Below are 14,396 nucleotides of genomic sequence, written 5' to 3' on the forward strand. Positions count from 1 at the left end.
AGAAAGCTATGCAGTTGTTGCGGTAAGCGGAGCTAATTAGGCCATCCCCACTATCTCAGTGAGGGACTGGTTGTTCTGCTTTCTTTCTGGTGCGGTGGCTGAATGGTCCTCTTTGGCCTATTCTCTGTCTCAATTCCCTGAACCAGTTCCTAAAGCTACCTGGGCTCAGGAGGAAATCCCTATGCTCCATCATACGATGTTTGGAACCTGGGGACTTTATGGTATCACTGGATATACAGGACGCGTGCCTACGGGTACTTACAGAGACCTTTCCTCAGCATGGGCTGAGGTTTGCTGTATCACAGCAACACTTACAATTTTTCGGGCTCTGCCTGTTGGGACTGTCCTCAGCCCCACAGGGGTTTACCAGCGTTTTGGATTTTCTGACAGTTCTTCTGTTCAGTATATCCCAATGCTCCTGTACCTGGACGGCCTCCTGCTCTTAGCGGGATCACCGAGGTACTTTACGGCCAGGTCAGGATGACTGTGGCTTCTTCAGGGTGCAGACGTTTAATCAACGGGGAAAAAGTCCTCCCTGCATCCCTCTCTGGGTATTCTTCATCTAGGATCCCTGCTGGATTCTCAGAATCTGAGAATTCTTCTGGCGTAAGACGGAATCTCCTCTCTTCCATTAGGAGTACATGGTTGTCTGCGCAGTCGACAGATGTCTTTACACTCTGGGATGCATGGTGGAATGGGCTCAGTTCCATTCCAGGCCTTTCCATAATTGGCTCATCTCCAGATGGAATGAGTTTTTTCTGTCGGATAACTGTTCAAACGATGATGCTCTCTCCGGAGGCAAGTCGGTCCCTGTCCGGGTGGCTATGGCCATCTCGTCCAGGGTTTTCTTTGCTATGGACAGTGTCTGGATCGAATCCTTTTCAGTGCAGTTGGACGTCTGTCGATTCCACCCTGTCAATTAACTTACTCTGGCATAACTCTTGTTTCCCGGTGAACCTGAAAAGGTTCAGTCCGACAGGGTCAGGACAGTGGCTTCCTTTTTAGCAACACTGTTCGTTGGGTGGCAATGACAGGTATGTCACATATTCGGACATAGTCCGAGGGTCTCCTCCCGACCATCTCGGCAGCGTTCATTTCAGGAGCTCTCCATTGGGAAGCGGGAGTCCTCAGCCGTCACGACGTGCATCCCGGGGACTAGTCTCTTCCCCAAGAGAGGTTTCATCTCCTGGTGAGCAGGGGGGGCCCCCCTGAGGTGACCCTCATGGCCTTCTGACTTTATCACACTATGGTGTTACAGTTCAGCTTTGGGGATTCTGAAGCAACCTTCAGCGACTCTTTGTCGGTGAAGTGGTCCTTCCACTTTGTGTACCTGTGTTCTCCGGTCTCCCTTCTTCCTCAAGGTCTTTGGAAGTGTTTTCAATCGAGACGGAGATGCTTTCCTGCTGGTGGCTCCTGATTGCCCCAGATGTCAGGGGTACTTGGATCTTCGGAGTCTCTACATCGATACTCCATCCCTGATGCTTCACTGCCCGGACCTGTTGTCTCAGGGTCTTTGGTTTTGCCTTGGACCTGGGTCGTTTGTCTTTGACTGTGTCCTTACAGTGGTCTTACGGCTTCCCTGGCTTTGTCATCGTTGGAATGATTAGAGCACATGGATCAGCTTTTGCTGGGACCTACCACAAACTGTGGCAGCCATAAATCTTATGGTATTGTACCTGTCGATACAATCCTCCGGTGTCCAGGATTTCCAGATATTCTGGCATTCCTTCCGGCTGGCTTGGGTTTCACACTTGGCCTGGTCTTCCTGACAGTGCGGATCTCTACACTGTCAGTATGGTTAAGATATGGAATTGCTCCACTCTGGTATCCAGTTCATCCTTTGGAGTGTTTTCTTGATTATGCCTCCATTTGTCCTCCCTAGGGACTCCTGAGGAGTAAGTAGTGGTTCTTCGTTACCTCCGGGGACAGTCAATGGAACCGCTGGTTGTGATAGCCATTACATGGTCTATTGCTTAGGCTCTCTCTTTCTCTCAGGGGGTTTATATCAACCAGGAGAGTGTCTGAATTGGGAGCGTTCTCATGTGGCTCCCTCTTCTGGAGGGCATCATGTCAGGGTGGGAGTTGCTCTCGCCCTGTGTTGCTTCTTAGTGGTTTTCAGGTTCCATATTGTTCTGGAACTTATGGTACGGCCATTCTGTCCCCAGTCCTCTCGGCTGGTGTGGCCTCATTGACTGTGGTCTGGCCTCTTTGGATTTTTGTGATCCGTTCAGGTTCCTTACGGAAATCGGACTCCTTATTGGTGGTCTGAGATTTCTGGTTTTCACAGGAAAGGATGGCCGGCCTATAACCAAATGTTGGCTGGATGGCCTCGTAGGTCTTCCTCAGGGGCCTACCCATGGGTAGGCCTTCCTGTTGTTGATGCTTGTTTTTTCTCGGGCCATGTGTGCGGCTCGCTGTGGCGCCTCGGCTGTTTTACCTTACTAGGTGGCCACGTGGTCTTCTGTCCACACCTTTTTAAGGTTCTAGGCATTGGTTTCCTTTGCCTCTCAGGATGCTTCCTTTTTGGCGACGGATTCTCCTCTCAGCACAGGAGCGTCCCCACCCTTGGTTGAACTGCTTTGGGACATCCCCAAGGTCAACCCTGTGGACCCCCTATGGACCCTGAAGTAGAAAACAAGAGATATGGTAAGAACTTACCTTTGTTATCTCTGTTTCTACGAAGTCCATAGGGTCCACAGGGCGCCCGCCCTGACGCACCTGGCTTCATATGGGCTGTGTGGCTGGTCACCGGTTTTCCGTCTCCCATTTCGGTGAGTATGGTTATTGAGTGTTCCAGTTTTCTCTCTCTTTTTCTCTCCTCCTCCGGCCTTTGGCTACTTACAAACTGAGGTGCCTCTGGCTTGGGGGTGGGGTTATAGGGAGAGTGGACCCAGTGCATCCTGGGAGCTAAAAGCTTTAACTGCGTGGTGCCCGGATTTGGTTCCCAACCTATACCCCAAGGTCAACCCTGTGGACCCTATGGACTTCGTAGAAACAGAGATAACAAAGGTAAGTTCTTACCATATCTCTTGTTATCTATCACATATATCTATCTATCTATTTATCTATCTATCTCATATCTATCTATCTAATATCTATCTATCTATCTATCTATCTATCTATCTATCTATCTATCTATCTATCTATCTATCTATCTATCTATCTATCTATCTCTGTGTCATATGTGAGAAGATATTGGTACAGTAGGGTTTCAATCTTATTGGGTGTGAGTTGCTATTTTCACTTCGAATTATTTTTTCAATCCAATTAGTAACTCTGACTGATCAGTCAGACTGAATTCGCAACTTCCCACTCGCACCTCCCTGAGGGTGAGAGATGGAAAGGAAAATCTTTATTTTAAGGTTAAAATGTGGGGACACTGTGCTGAACCACTTGGACACCCCCCCTAATGACTAATTAGGCATTGGTAAGTTTCCAATTAGCTTAATTAGTCCAATATAATTTTTTGGGGTAACAAATAAAAATCCTCAAATTACCCAAAAATCTATTTTTTCCTTCGTTTAGGTACACCAAATTTAATTACAATAATTTTTTAGTTGAAAAATGGTTTTCATTATTTTTTTTACATTTTTCAAGATGCCCTCAGAGTACCCCCAAATCACTCTTTTTTTTTTTTCCTATCTTTTTTTGCATTTTTCGCTTAATTAGTTTGAGATTAAACGAAAAAAGTTTGTTTTTTATAATTTTCTTGCATTTAAACCCCCCACAAATCAGCCATCTGACACCATTTAAAAACCTACAGTACCTTCCTAATTCCTACAAACAGCCGTCTATACGGTCCTGCTAACGAACTTATCCATTTTAGGGGGTTCAGGATGGTCTCCCCCACATTTTCATGCATTTCTCGCAAATCTCATTTGGCAGTCAGTTCGCACCCCTCCGCCGCGAGTAGTACGAATAGGCATTTTTAATTGGATTGGAGAATTCTCGGCAGCGCGCTTCACTGCAAAGTGTGCGAGTTTCAAGAAAAAAACTCGCTACTCGCAATTCGCACCTCATAGGATTGACCCCTAAGTGTAATAATACAGCTGCCCGGTATCTCTGAGCGATATGCGTAGACACACTATGTTCTTCCTGAACGCAATGGCGCATTACTTTCTCCCTCCAGCATGGCTTTACCCCGGTAAGATGGATTTATAAGCCTGCGAGCAGGGCCCTCTTACCTCTATGTCTGTCTGGTATTACCCAGACTTGTTTTATTACTGTTTATTCCCAATTGTAAAGCACAACGTAATAAGCTGGTGTTATATAAGTTACTGTTAATAGTAGTAATAATGATGATAATTTGTCCCTAACTTTGGGCCCATCAGGGCATAAACATTTTACTTTCCTTGATCTACTTGTGATCTTCAGGTTTCCACAATGAAACATGAGATGATGATGGCATGATATTCAGGGCAGGGTAGGGATGGGCATTGGAATTCCGATGGTGGGCTTCATAAATGTTCTGACTCCAAGAAAATGTTTTTCTTTCCATTTGTTGCCGGGATTACAATGTTTGTCACCATCACGCGCTTTTTTTCCCCGATGCTCATCCGTTGGTGCGTTACGTCAATTCAGCAGTGGACGCAGCTGCCCGCAGCGCAGCTCGATTGGATGTTTAACTTGCGACAGATCCGCCCCCACTATCCGATGGCCATATTGTGAGAACCATGGAATTTGAATGTCAGCCATGACAGTTTCCTTTGCTACAGTACTTTGCAACAATGTTGCAGCTCTCTGTAAATCAGTGAACAACAGCTCGGTACACACCTAAATATATATCTGCAGATAATGGTTGTTCACACACACTGACCAACCAACATCTGGCCGCGGGTCCCGTTGGCTGTGGATCGCGCCACGACCCCCTTCCCGCGGCCTCCGCTGGAAGTGTACGGGCGGTCAACTGACCGCCAGTATACACAGCACGATGCCCCAATATATCTGCCGATATATCTGCCATCGGCGGTGCAGCCCAGCCAACGCGATATGTCTGTGAACGACATCGTTCGCAGACATATCGCTGGTACACAATGGCCGACGTGCACACAATATATTGGCCGGTCAATTGATATCTGCCAGTGTGTACCCAGCATTAGTTTGGCATCTGAGACGTGTTTTCAATGCTGGCACTTTCCCAACTGAAATGTCTCCCGTTCCCCACGAGCACCCTGTATCCTCACAGCGTTATCGCTGCATTGTGACAGCGCAGGAGCGTTGTCCAGTCACTGCACAGTGATTTCAGCGCCGAATGCTAAGGAATAAAAATGGCTATGTTGAACGCACCCAGTTGACCCCAGCTTTCAAGCTGCAGCGAACTTATATAACAAGATTAAGGTAATATATTCTTGCACCAATCCTGTTCCGGAAGTATAGATACGTTTTAACAAGTCCACAAATTATTTCCAGTATATAGAATTCCATTTTCCCAAAAAGAGATAGTTCTCAATAAGTAAGATATGGAATGAAATAAAAAAAAAAAACAATATATTATAAATAGTATTAAGGGCCTTATTCAGCTTGGATCGCAGTTGCTAATACACACGCAATCGGCCGATTGTTGTGTACTGTGCAGGCGTATGCATCACAGCGCGCAAACCGGCCACAGCAATCGGGACTGTGATCGCAGTGACTACACAGACCCATCGAAGAGTGATTGACAGGAAGTGCCGTTTGTAGGTGGTGACGGGGAGGGGTGGTCGGGGAAACCCAGGTGTGCCAGTGTGTTTGAAAGCCGTTGCAGGGGCATGCATAAATTATCCACTGCGATGCCCTATGCAGCCTGAGGCCTCATAGCGTGTGATGAGGTTAGTAATTCCTGAGTAAGGTCAGAGCCTGTGTAAGTGTGTGTGAGGATGTGATGGTACTCCATGTTACTGATGGTGTCTCAGTCTTGTGTAATCACTGTGTGTGATGAGGTTAGTAATTCCTGAGTAAGGTCAGAGCCTGTGTAAATGTGTGTGAGGCTGTGATGGTACTCCATGTACTGATGGTCTCTCAGTCTTGTGTAATCACTGTGTGTGATGAGGTTAGTAATTCCTGAGTAAGGTCAGAGCCTGTGTAAGTGTGTGTGAGGCTGTGATGGTACTCCATGTTACTGATGGTGTCTCAGTCTTGTGTAATCACTGTGTGTGATGAGGTTAGTAATTCCTGAGTAAGGTCAGAGCCTGTGTAAGTGTGTGTGAGGCTGTGATGGTACTCCATGTTACTGATGGTCTCTCAGTCTTGTGTAGTCACTGTGTCTGATGTTAGTAATTCCTGAGTAAGGTGAGAGCCTCTGTAAGTGTGTGTGAGGATGTGATGGTACTCCATGTTACTGATGGTCTCTCAGTCTTGTGTAATCACTGTGTGTGATGAGGTTAGTAATTCCTGAGTAAGGTCAGAGACTGTGTAAGTGTGTGTGAGGCTGTGATGGTACTCCATGTTACTGATGGTGTCTCAGGAATTACTAACCTCATCACACGCAGTGATTACACAAGACTGAGTAAGGTCAGAGCCTGTGTAAGTGTGTGTGAGGATGTGATGTTCCTCCATGTTACTGATGGTATCTCAGTCTTGTGTAATCACTGTGTGTGATGAGGTTAGTAATTCCTGAGTAAGGTCAGAGCCTGTGTAAGTGTGTGTAAGGCTGCGATGGTACTCGATTGTACCGATGGTTTCTCAGTCTTGCTAAACATTTCGGATGTGTGTAAGGTAAAGTGGGTGTCCTTATGTTGTGCTGCGGCAGCATTTTGATCGCAATGGATTAGCATACTATCGCAGTTGAACTGCGTACATAATCGCTATTGCATTCGCAGTTGCGTTCCGTAATGAATCGGGCCCTACTTTAAATACTTATGGTGGTCATCGCTGACCGGACGATATGCCGGCTCCCCACTCCACCATCTGAATGGGATCGTCCATCGCATCCCAGATCATACGAACCTGCAGGAAGATCTGGGGATGCGATTTACGATCCCGCGGGACCGCGCAGCATGATATCAGGTACGATATCCTGTCCATACACGGCACGATATAGCACCTACTGTATATCATGTCGATCCCTCGGATTGGCACGTATATCCTGCCGTGTATGGCCACCTTGTGTAAAAACTGAAGATAGTGCCAATCCCACAGAACTAGGGAGAGGGGCAATGTTGCCTATAATAAAATACAGTAGTTATAGGACCACACCTCATCCCCGATAGACGCCAACACGAGATGTAAAACGGGCAAATTGCTCACATTAGCGCTTACATGAGGTAAGTACATGATACGCGCATATCACCATGGAATGATTGTTCACCCCACACAGGAGATGATGAATAATACGCTCACACTGTGGCTGATGCAGGCACGTAAAGGTTTCTCTCTAATTTATGCAGATCTATGGATTCACAGGAGACTCATTTGAATAAGCACAAAATAAAACTTCTCATGGTGCAGAGCAGGGCGGTCACTCTGGAAAAACAGGTTCAGGAACTGTGGGTGGAGCTACAGGGGGTGGAGCTAGAGAAAAACTTATATATATATATATATATATATATATAGATATGTAATTATATATACACATATATAGTATAGTATTTAGAAAAGAAGGCACACAAAGGGGACTTTAAAGTTAAACTTATTTTATGGAAAATAAATTTTGGCCCAGGGCTTTACATCATAGTTAATGAGAGGTTCAGGAACACAGGGCCTGAATCAGGGCCGGGCTTTTTTTTTTTTGGATCGGCCTCTTGGCCGCTCGCATAGCAACCATTGGGCTTGCGACGAGACCCTTGTGGTAGGGTCTCATTCATCGTAAGCCCCAGAGAGCTTTCGGCTCTAACAGAGCCGGAAGCTCTCCACTGACATCACTCGTGATGTCAGTGGGGCTGCCCCCAAATGGCAAGTGTTCCCTCGGGAACACCTCCGTTTGGGCAGCCAACCCCCGACCCACCCACCAAAGGGGGCGAGCTGTCACTCAACATCGATTGCTCGCCCCCTTTGGTACGAGACCCGGAGCGACACAGTGCGTGTAGCTAGCCGGGTCTCGCACATGCGCACGACGGAGCCGTCTCCGTCGTGCGCATGTGCGAGACCCGGAGCGACACAGTGCGTGTAGCTAGCCGGGTCTCGCACATGCGCACGACGGAGCCGTCTCCGTCGTGCGCATGCGCTGGGGGCCGCCATCAACTCAGTTGCTAGCGCTCAGCGCTTGCGACCGGGTCTGAATCAGGCCCTGAGTTCCTGCTTGTTCCTGCTGAAAAATAGCCCTGGTGTAGAGTATCCAAATTAAAACACAGGGCCTGATTCAGACCCACTCGCGAGCGGCTGTCCGCTCGCAAGTGGGTCGATGGTCTGCACTGAGCATGCGCACGATGGAGGGAGCTCCGTCGTGCACATGCGCGAGACGCGATGAGCGTAGGACTTTCCTTCGCTCGTTGTGTCTGATCAAAGGGGGCGTGCTGTCGATGTTGATTGACAGCACGCCCCCTTTGGTGGGCGTGCCTCCCAGACGGGGGCGTTCCCAAGGGAACGCCTACCGTCAGAAGCCGGCCCACTGACATCACTAGTGATGTCAGTGGGAGTGATTTTGGCTCTGATAGAGCCAAAATCACTCCAGGCCTTGCGGTTGAGAAACTCAACCGCAGGCTCCGGCTCGCAGTGGCGATGGTCGCGATGGTCAAGACCATCGCGACCATCAACCTGCACGCTCGTATAGGCTGTGGGTGGTGACCCACAGCTATACGAGCGTCCAGGAGGACGCTCCATTTTTATGGAGGACGGCCCTCATTCAGAGCGAGCGCTCTGCTCAGAGCGTCCGGCTCTGAATGAGGGCCACAGTTTATTAAAACATACACAGAATGGGGAGTATATTCTGTACCCGATAGATGTAAACAGGATCATGAACAGGAACCAGCAATATAGACAGAACACAGATGTTCTATGGCTGGAATTGTTCTGGTGATGGAAGGTATACTATACCCTGGTCAGTCTTTTTCTAGTGATATTGGGCCTGATTCAGAGCCGAACGCTCTGACGAGAGCACTCGCTCTGAATCAGGGCCCTCCTCCATGAAAATGGAGCGTCCTCTTGGACGCTCGCATAGCTGTGGGTGACCACCCACAGCATATGCGAGCGTCCATGATGATGGTCGCGGTGGTCTTGACCATCGGGCTTGCGACGGAGACCCTGCGGTAGGGTCTCGCTGCCGCAAGCCCTGGAGTGATTTTGGCTCTATCAGACGGTAGGGAACGCCTCCATCTGGCAGCCACGCCACCGGCACGCCCACCAAAGGGGGCATGCTGTCAATCAACATCGACAGCACGCCCCCTTTGGTGCGAGACCCGGAGCGATGGAGAGCCCGTCGCTCGCTGGATCTCGCACATGCGCACGACGGAGCTCCCTCCGTCGTGCGCATGCACAGTGGGGGAACATCGACCCGCTTGCGAGCGTACTGCGCTCGCGAGCGGGTCTGAATGACCCCCATAGTTCACTGTTGGTTTTTGGCCAAGCGAGCACATACGTCTGTCAGCAGGATATACTACTGTAACATAATGTATAATTTCCAATTTATTTATTTTGTAAATTATAGTTACTGTTTATTTTGATACTTTTGTGTTTATTAAACGACTGTAATGTCTCCCGGAATGTCCTGTGTTGTACTAGAAAGTCCTATCTGATAATGTGATCTCCGTCTAAGGGCTTAATGCAATTAACTGCAAATCCTTTTGCGGAGCGAGTAAGTGCGGCTGTATGCCGCCGGAGTCACAGATTTTTGTTCGTAGCCACGTAGTGCGAGTCCATGGTGAGATCAGGCCACGAGGGGGGGCAAATTACGGCCCCATTCGCACCAAATTGGAGCCCTTAGTATTTTATATCAGAGAATGAAGAAGAATTGAACCATCTATAGGACAATATGGGATTTTCCTGTGATTGAGGCGTCTGCGTCCGTGTCTATTGGCGGTCGCAGCGTTATGCTGCTTCAAGTCCAGCCCCCGGGGGAACATCCGTGCGTCCGAAACTGCACGGATGGAGACGCCCAGTGGCTGTAGAGTCTGAAATTCCGATTAGTGCGTCTTTAGTGGCGCCATGGGAACTTGCAGCAGCGCTATGTCAGGTGCAGTTTCTCTGTACGAGTATGGCCGCCTATGTGAGCGGTGGAGGGTCTCCGGGGTGCAACCCAGCATGCCCGTGACACTGCTATAACACGCCCATAAAACGCACAATCGCCGTTGCCTCCGCTAAGACTGCTCAGGAACAACCAGTACATTCCTAATACACCTCTCCATGTATTGCGTCTGCAACTCTCTCTACGTACATGCGCAGAAGATAAAGTGCGCTCATCTGTGACCGACATCGGCATTACGTGAGAATCGGGCCCTATGTATAATACCCAGGGTATGAAGAACAATAGGGGTTATTGAGCCTTTAATAATAGATAATGGCGCTGCTATTCCTTGTGTGTATAAGGGACAGACGTTTGTGTTTATCATTGTGTTTGTCCTGTTACCAGAAAGCAGCGTTTATTATTCTCCTGGCTGTGATAACCGTATAGCTGGGAACATGCTCTGTGCTGTACTGATGCTATTACTGTGCTCATGTATTGTGTAATATGTTCCCACAGCTCACGACCGGGAAGGCCCCCGAAACGGTCGCTGGGAGTCGCCATCCAGGAGAACGCACGTTTGCTGCCCCACGGAGTTCCAGGTCTCTTATCTCCTGGACTTATCTCCCCCACAGGTAATAAAAGCCATTACACCATCAGCCCTTTCTCCTCATCCACTGAAAATAAACTAATATTGATTTAGCTGGCTGAGTCTGCCGGGAGCGCGGCGTTCTACGCTATCTCCGCTGTCTCTGCTCCTGTGGCTGCTGCTGTACTGAACTGTGGAGACTGGAAATATTGCTCCGTGTGTAATCAGATGTAATTCATTCAGTGAGTGGCTTATTATAGGTGAAACAGTTGCTTCTATTCAAAGTATATGTTACTAAATCACAATTTCTCTAAAGCTGTGTTATTCTGGCATGGTCCTTATCATACGCTTACTTAGAATATATTGCAGGGGTAGGGAACCTCTTGCTGTCAGTGTGCTAGATAAAATGTAGCTAAACTGAGTATGCCAGTTCTATATCTGTCACAGACCCCTACACATGCCCCTTATATACTAACAGACCCTCAACATACCCCTTATATACCATCAGACCCTCAACATGCCCCATATATATACCAACAGACCCTCAACATGCCCCTTATATACAAACAGACCCTCAACATGCCCCTTATATACCATCAGACCCTCAACATGGCCCTTGTATACCAACAGACCCTCAACATTCCGCTTGTATACCAACAGACCCTCAACATGCCCCTTATATACCAACAGACCCTAAACATGCCCTTATATACCAACAGCCCCTAAACATGCCCCTTATATACCAACAGACCCTAAACATGCCCTTATATACCAACAGACCCTCAACATGCCCCTTATACACCAACAGACCCTAAACATGCCCTTATATACCAACAGACCCTCAACATGCCCCTTATATACCATGAGACCCACTACACATGCTTTTATGCACTGAAACTCTGCACATGCTCCTTATGCCATGAGACTCCTCCAAACGTCCCTTTTATGCCATCATACTCTTCCGCATGCAACCCTTATATCCCACTATTTACATATATATCCACATACATTTATCCTCCCTGCGCTTCCAGTCACGCCACACATAACTCGGCAGCTCCTTGTGCCTCAGTAGCGTCTTTCATGTGACATTTTACCTTAAAATGCGTCTCATTTGCGCTGCTTCTGCTGATTTAAATGATATGCAGCATGCCTCTGTTCTGTGTGTGACTGCGGATGTATCTGCATGCGAAACGCTACGTTACAGTGTTACAGCCGCTGACACTGTAACGTAGCAGTTCACATGCAGATACACCCGCACTTGCATACAGAATATAGTCATGCGGCATGTCATTTTAATCAGCAGAAGCTGATTGTGCTAAATATGTGCATCACTGTGTGAATAAGACGCATTTGAAGGTAAAAAGTTACACCAAAGACGCTTGGCGCTACCAACTCACGCCACGACATAGCGGGATTAGAAGAGCTGTTTAATGTGCAAGGAGGCTAAATGTATGAGGACACATCTGTACCTTTGGAGCTAAGCCCATTCTGGGAGGGGGTACTTTTTCTTTCTATGACCCACCCCTCACTGGAGCGCAGGACTGACACTGACTGACTGTAACCTCCATTGTTTACAAGAGAAGGTCATGTGATACATCGGCCGGCCCTCCCCCTGCCAGTGGTGCAATGGCAAAGTGTCCCCGCTTCTGCTTCCAGTGCCAGCCGGGAGCCCCCTACAGTGATGCTGTGTCACATAACTGTGCCCCTGGGGGTTGCTGACTCCTGCTAAAGTGTATTAATATCATTATTATTATTATTAATATGAAAATTATTATTATTATTTGCTAAATAATAATCATAACACAGTGATCACTTCTGATATCTTTGCCAGAGTTTTGTTTTGCTAGTTTCTTAGTTTGTTTTTAAACATATCACAAAATGTGTTAAACAGATGGTGACACTATTTGCGCACAAGTGATAATTGTCTGTTTACGTGAGTCGCCTTTTGTCTGGTACTAAGATGGGAGTTCTATTTAGATTCTACTTCTCATTTATCTAGCACATTCTAGAAGATAATACCTGGAACCTGATTGGTTGCTATGGGCAACATCACTTCTTAAATAGAACTCCCATCTTAGTAAATTTACCCTGTGCTCTCAATGCTAATAATGCTTTACTTTTATTGAGATGTAGTGATTGGAGTTAGTACAGTTTTCAGGCTGATGCCTGTTGTTTTGGGTTATTTCATGTTTCCTTTCAGATCACTTGTGTACATTAATGATTTTTTGTTGGTTGTTTAGCTACTGTCATTTTTGACCTACTTTCATACAAAAGGGACATGGTGGGACTGTGAAGAGGGGCTGCAATGAGAAGAATACTGGACACACTATTGTACTATTATACAATATACTATGAATTAGAAACAAAGGAGAATGTTATTCTCACTTATTGACTGTGGCCCTGATTCAGAGCCGCTCGCTATTTGCGGTCGTTCGTTCTAAAACAAGGGGTGGCTATTCAAATGAACCGTTCGCTAATTGCGGTCTGTTCACGCCTCTAAGTCTGAACGAGCAAGCAAAACTTGCGGTTGTAATTTTGAAAAATACGCCCCCTGGCCGCTCGCACCCTACGTCATGTCCGCTATTTATTAGATTAATCGAGTACATTGAACAGCGTATGAACTGCTCGCTATTCTTGTGGCTGTTTTTTTCAACCGCTATTTTGCGAGCAGTTCTGAGTTAAAAAAAAACCAAGTGACGTGGTCAATGACGCTGCTGGATTAATTATGCACTCCCTTAAAACGCCCGTTTTGACCTTTAAGCACGCCTGCGTTCGAATTCCACTCCGCGTTTTCAAGCACCTTCCCCTGTTACCACCCACATACGCCTCCTCCTGTCACTCAAAATAGCAGGCATTCGCTATATAGCGAACAAACGATTTTCGGCCGCACTGACCGATTCGCGCATGCGTATTAAAATCCGTACGCATGCGCAGATGTGCGAACATCGGTCAGAACGAACGAGCGGCCGCTTACGAGCGGCTCTGAATCAGGGCCTGTGTCTCTCTCAGGGTGTGTGGTGAACAAAATAATTAGCTGTTCCCTGTAGGGACTCTGGAGACCTGAGGACAATGAAGGTTGTAATAAAATTAATTAATCAGAGAAGAATTCCTTCTTTTCCTGCTAGGTTACGTCTCTGGATTTTTGCAGATGTTTTATTGTAAACATTTGTCGCTGTAGTTCCAGGTCCATTTTCCGGTCTTTTAATGTAGAACCTTGAAGTAACTTTGGTACATGTGTGTTTTTATGAGCATAGCCGGTGACTGGTAAGGTGACGGATAGAACGGTTTATATTTACTGTGCTGAGTTTACATCGCAACACTGTGAGACGCATCTGTATATTATCGGCTGCTGCCTACATACTCTGTGATTTCTTATGCCAAATTACCAGCAATATCAGCGTATATAGGAGCAAACAGAGGGGTAATCCTAAATAGATTTGTGGCAGCTATGGCGTATCCATTGGAACGGATGCTAAATTAAATTCACCGTCCAGCAGCGCTAATGGCGTTCTGACGGGTGAACGCAGATCTTGCAGATTTCTTTTAGGGATGATCAGAAGTTTTATGGCTCATGTAGGTTAGAGGTAGTCAGAATTGGCGATTTCTGGGGCCTCTTTGCTTTGTGACATTTTTCAGGACCCAAAATGTGCGCGCCCCATTGCCTGAAGTTCATGAGTTCAGCAGTTATATCTTCCCGCATTGTGAAACGGCGTTCCATATACCCATCAACCCATT

At 47.2% G+C, this 14,396-nt stretch overlaps 1 protein-coding gene across 1 annotated transcript in view; it reads left to right on the top strand.

The window, feature by feature from the left end:
- The first annotated feature begins 10,625 nt into the window (after positions 1-10,625).
- The window catches only part of LOC148481864 (dachshund homolog 2-like), a 324,209-nt gene continuing 320,438 nt past the window's right edge, over positions 10,626-14,396 (top strand). The window contains exon 1 of the mRNA XM_088452903.1: positions 10,626-10,707. The gene's annotated coding sequence lies outside the window, so the exon portion shown is untranslated. The remainder of the gene's footprint in view (positions 10,708-14,396) is intronic.

Source organism: Taudactylus pleione, unplaced genomic scaffold, assembly GCF_031769625.1.
Source record: "Taudactylus pleione unplaced genomic scaffold, aTauple2 ptg000557l, whole genome shotgun sequence".
Taxonomy (NCBI): domain Eukaryota; kingdom Metazoa; phylum Chordata; class Amphibia; order Anura; family Myobatrachidae; genus Taudactylus; species Taudactylus pleione.